The sequence below is a fragment of the Echinops telfairi genome, unplaced genomic scaffold (genome assembly GCF_000313985.2).
Source record: "Echinops telfairi isolate 266 unplaced genomic scaffold, ASM31398v2 ScPeMD7_443;HRSCAF=831, whole genome shotgun sequence".
Classification (NCBI taxonomy): domain Eukaryota; kingdom Metazoa; phylum Chordata; class Mammalia; order Afrosoricida; family Tenrecidae; genus Echinops; species Echinops telfairi.
Window position 1 is genome coordinate 46721257 of NW_022104341.1, and position 6007 is coordinate 46727263.

The window sequence follows — 6007 nt, forward strand, 5'->3', positions numbered from 1 at the left end:
ACATCAACAACAAGCAGATCTTAGTTCCTTAAGTCAGCAGTTCTCAACCTGTGGGTCACGACCCCTTTGGAGTCAAACAACTCTTTTACTGGGGTCACCTGATTCATAACAGTAACAAAATTATAGTTATGAAGTAGCAACGAAAATAATGTTATGGTTGGGGGTCACCACAACATGAGGAACTGTATTAAAGGGTTGCGGCATTAGAAAGGTTGAGAACCGCTGCCCTAAGTGAAATCGCACCTCTTCTTCCTCCACACTCTCCTGTAAGGTAACCAACTAAGTTTAAGTAGAGCAACTGCTAGAACATACATCACCTTTGTGTGAAGTAGGCTGTGGTGAAGTGGATTGCTTTCTAAGGGTCTCTATCCATAACCTTTCTAACTCCCACCTAGTAGAAGCATGCAAATAAGATGTAGAGGACTAGTGAAGAGGCCAGTTTTTGCCATTCTGCTGGGTATAAAAGTGAGCCATCACAGACGCAGGAATGGAGGAACCCATGGTGTAAGAAAAAATGGCTCTGGGGCTATATTTGACCTTTCCTGGTTTCCCTATGGCGACATGGCAGAGGTCAGACATCTCTCCACCGGACATCCTTCTTTACATTTCTGAAAGCAATGGTTCCTCCCATGGCACTCTACTTCTATGCTGGGTCTGATGATTTACTGTAATGGCCACACAGAATTCACAGATAATCATGATTACAGAGGTTTATTAGGGAAATTAACAGGTTATCACAAATCAGGATCAGTACACAGAAAGGATACAGTCACTGGCATACAGTACCATTTCTCCTCAGCTGGTAGACAAGTCCCTCTCCAGCCCTCACTTCTCAGCCACAGGGTCATTTGGCTGTTGCCTCCATGAGCCAGGGAGTCGTGGTGCTGCCCTACCTCAACGTCTCAGGTTGCTTCTCTGTTCTGTCTCATGATCTCCTTGCCTAGACCTCTGGCCTCAGCATGGGTCCTTGGCTCTGTCCCATTGCCTCTGAGTCACAGTCTCTGGTGCCCCTGATTTGAGCCTCCAACACCTTGAGCAAGAACCTAAATGGGTCCACTAGTAGCTTTTATTCCAATGGTCCTGGGATTTCTCTGAGTGTCCCAGGTGGTGCTTATACAGAAGAATGGCTTTGATGGGGGTGTGGTTTTTCTTTCTTCGGATCATCAAAAAACTCAACCTCATTGCTATCAAGTAAATTCTTATTCATATGTCTACTAAGGTGGCAACTTAATTTTATCTTAATCCTGTTTTGTATAGCAGAGAACTCACTCGAAATGATATTATAACCATAGGCATAGAGGCTAGCATTTATAATACATCACCTGAGGGGACCATGGCTACAAGGGCCATATAAATTGACCACATCTCACATGGCCATCAAGAAAGAACAGCTACCTATGGAGATCCCTGCCTACCGTGGTAGAGGTGGCAGCAGCTGTAATAAACACAATGCCGTCAATAGAGCCAAGGATTCCATGAGACAGAATGGGCAGAGGCTAAGATCAGATGCTGAGAGGACAAGGTTCAGAGAGAGATGTGGGTGCCAGCATGGCTGAGAAGAGGTGCTATAGATAAAAAGAATGGTATTCTTAACATTTGTAACCAGTTAGCTTTCCCAAAATCCCCATAATGGCGATTATAGTCTGTAGAGTGTGGTGGCAGGGACGTGTGTCAGGATCGGGTAAAGAAAGGTGGAAAGTGGAGGACCTCTGCCTCATAGGAATCATCTTTTGTCAACAAGGAATGGATTCCCCGCCCCCCTGATGAAACCAGAGAAGGTCAGATGTGTGCCTCGTGCCATTTCTTCGCAGGTAAGGCTCTCCCTGTGAGAACTGAATCACCTCCTGGTGCCAGGTGGCAAGGGAAACACAGGCTGGCATTTGGGCATGGCTTGGCCCCTACGCAGCCTAGCTCAGGGCATAATCTACACAACAATATGAGGTGCTCTGAAGTAAAAGGCCAGGCTCTTGAAGCCTTGTGATATAAGACGGTTTAAAAGAAAAGAAAAGACAGAAACCCACGCTTTTATCAAAGCACAAATTGAGTGGCTTTCAGAAGCCCTCCAAGTGTAAGACACACTGGGTGGAAGCAGCCATTATAATGAACACAGCCTCATGAGCCTACCCTCAAGACAAAGCAACTTAGCAACTACCAAGTGAATGTCAGAATATCAGGCTGGCAAACTCTAAGGAATATCTGAGGATATAATAGCAGGATCAAATAATGAAAAGCCCAAGAAAGCACTAATACCTAAGCAAAATGAACCACTGAACACAAAAGCTTTGAAAACTATAAAAGATAAATGCATTTCTAAAGATGAAGCAAGGTTTCTGGAAACCAAAGAAACTCAGAACTGGGCCATGAAGAAATATGAAAACTGAGAGCGGGGGTTGGTGGAGAGAGAGGGAGCTTCTAAAACACTTATCCGTGTCGATCGTCTCCAGAGAAACATGAGCAGGGGAGAGGGAAAGCCTATAGGATACAGGCAAATCCCAAGTAGAGACCACTGAATGTGCAAAGTATTTATGATGCATATTATTGCAAGTGCAATGTTAATGGTAGAGGTATATGTTATATATAATATCTGTTTCGGTTTTCCTTTTTACAGTCAACTCTAGTCACTTGGTATTGATGTGTTCATGTCACCCAGTTTCAAGCTGATGATCCTATGCCCCCCATGCAACCAAGACTTCTTTAACTTTAAAGATAAATTATTTGATTATTGCCAATGTCACAGAAATAGCAAACGCATATGCTCTTAATCAGTGACTGAGCGTGGGTTCTCCCTACTCATTGTGTCTGCCCTGCAAACGGAACCAGACATGGCACAGTCACTTGAAGAAGATGATCTCGTTGAGAAAATGCTCCATGTCTACTCAAAAGCATTGTCAATCTAGGCTGGAAAGCAGCAGCAGAAGGTGGAAGGAGGAAAGCTTGGTGCAAAGTTGGGGAGGCTCAGAAGAATTCATGATGGAATTTTAAGTACAATATGCATTAGCTCAACAGCATAAAACACACAGGCTAGACAGGACAGAAGGCAAAACCTAGGTAAATGGAGCGCAGGTTTTGACTGGAGTGTAGGGTGGGAAGTCAGGAGGGCCAGATAAGGTAACAGGTAACGGAGACTTGGAAAAGACCCTGCATTTGGGACAGTAGATATAGACCTTGTTTGACAACCATGATTAATGGGCCACCACTGCCATCAGAAGTGTTATTTCCATACATTACAACTTTTCCATTTGCTCCCTCTACCCAGAATACCAGACCCTACATAACCCATTCTTTCACTTTCTTCAGATTTGCCTTCTCAGACAAGCTGTCTCTGACTTCTTTAAATCAAAGTGCAACTCTTGTTCCTTAAGAGTTCTTGTTCTCCTTTCTGTTTTACTTCTCTCCACAGCATACACCCTGATCTGACACACATCTTGACTGACATGTTCCTTTTCACCAGCATCTAGCAGAGGACCTGCCACTTGGTAGGTGCTCAGTAAATGTTCACTGGATGAGGAAAGACTAACATATTCTGACTAAAAGGTCACCTGATTAACCTAAGAGATTTTTATAAGGAATATATTCTTTGTATAATATAAATCATTTGATATTAGACAGTTGTCCATTTCTTCTTCAGCATACTGTTTCCAAGGATATACCGTATATCCTCGAGTATAAGCGGGCCCGAATATCAACTGAGGCACCTAATATTACCGCCAAAACTGCATTAAAAATGTGCTGGAAATCTCAGCTTATACACGAATATATATGTATTTGGTGGGGATAACATTATTCCCAATCCTGGCTCCCAGTATGCACTCATCCAATAGCTATCTTGATATCCCTCAGGTCTAGGGGTTCCAAGATCAGCCTTCAGGAAGGTGAATCCAAGGAAAAACTCTCGCTAGGCTCTGAAATGAGTTCAGGGCCTGTTTAGATGGGAAGTTCTGGAATCCTGGAGTCCTGTGGTCTATAGGGCCTGTAGACATCACAGCCTGTGGGCAAACCAAGTGGCATGGTAGACACATCATCTCATGGAGCGGGTGCCATGGAAGGAAGCTAGAGCTAAGACACAGGGCAGGATTCAGGCAAGGGTTCTCAAGGCCAAGTCCAAGTACGGTATTGTAAAGCCCAGGGTCATTTTGCATGGCAGGTATACTGGTACACTAAATGAGAGAATGTAACAGCCAATAAAGAACACATGCTGTAGGGAATTGATACTGAAGAGAAGATAAATTTAACATTCATTTAGCATGAATTTGATATTTGAAAATAACCACCCTCAGTGTACTTGCTTTAAAGTGATGCTAAACTCATACACTCCAAAGTAGGGGAGCAGATGGGTAGGTGGTGCTTTGTGGGTGCGATCGGGTAGCAGGTGCTATAGGTGTCAGGCTAAGAAGCACAGGCTCTGGGGCCAACTTGCCAGAGTTCGAATCCAACTTTCACTGCTCTCTGGCTGGCTGTGCCTGTCAGGTTCCCACAATGTTTGCCACAGAGGCATCAGCTCCTGACTCAGGATGCTCCCAGGAACAACAGAACAAAGGACTGCCCGTGCCTTCCCCATGATTGGTTAAAAGGTGGACCAATGTGATTCCCAAAGTTTTCCCTGACTGATTTGCAGAAGTAGATCACCAGGGTTTTCTTTCTCACCTGTCTTACTCTAGAACCTCTGCTAAAACCTTTTCAGCAATTCTAACACTAACAATCCATCACTGCTAGGTGGGTTGCAGGTATATAGGAAGTTACATGGACTGGAAATTTAACTCTGAGTTCCCATAAGGGAAGTGAGAAATAAAACACTGAATGCAAAATAAGGTCTATATCTACCTCACAGAACTGCTTTTAAAAAATAATCCCAATTCCCAGCCCTCCAGTCCATTCTGCCCCACAGCCACCCCGCAGGACAAAACAGAACTTCCCTACTGGGTTTCCTGGGAAGCCTGAGCTTTTGCCCAGGGAAGGTAGGGGATTTGAACTGCTGAACTTGAAGTTATCAACTCAGCACATAAGTTAATATGCCACCAAGGCTCTTGGAGATGTAAATAAGATAAATAGTACAAAATATTCAACACAATTTCTGCACAAACATGTTGTAAAGTCGTTGCCAGTTACTACTGCAGTAATGAAAATGTACAGAAACGCAAACTTCAAAATATAAAGGATCATCATTCAAGGATTCCATAGTCACAATTCTTCTGTGTGCTTACAATTCTCTTGCTAATGCACAGGGAAATAAGTAAGTATCTCCCCCGATGAGGTTGAGCAAGGCTAGCTTGTGAAAGGCTAATTCAGTTTTCAGGGAGACTTGATGGTGTGTAACTATTACTGGCTTGGATTAACAACATTTCCTTAATATATGAAAGGAAATCAACTGAGGTGTCTTTCCGAATTCTTCAGAAATCCCTTAAATTCTCTTAAGGTGCCTCCCCAAGAAAAGCAAGGACCTCCCCACACAATTCAATGCACATTCAGAGGAATTACACCTTGGTGACGCAGTGATTTACAATTTGGGCTGATTATATCAAGGTTGGCAGTTTGAACCCAGCAGTTGATCTGAGGGAGAAAGATGAGGCTTTCGGCTCCCTAAAAGATTTACAGCCTCGGCAACCCAAGGGGGCAATTCTGCTCTGTCCAGGAGGGTCACTGTGAGTCAGAACTGACATGCTGGCAGTGAGTTTGAGTGTTTTAAAATCTGTCATATAAAACGTAGCCTGAATGAGGTGAATAGGGTTTTGTTTTTTTGTTGTTCTGGAGGTTGCCCTTTAAACTCTAGAGGCCCCAAAACGAAATGTTCTTTTCTGTTAAGATTTTGGTTAATGACCATCCCCTCCATTGAGTGCCTTCTTTGCAAAATGCTTGTACTCATGCTAAAGCATACACAGCTCTGCAAGGTAGAGAGAGATGTGTTTAATTTTTCTCAGAGACATGAAGTCAGCTGCCTAATAGGAAGTAGCAGGGTCAAGCCTTGACTCCCAAAATAACGTCAAGGATCACATCCTTTCCACTGCTCCTG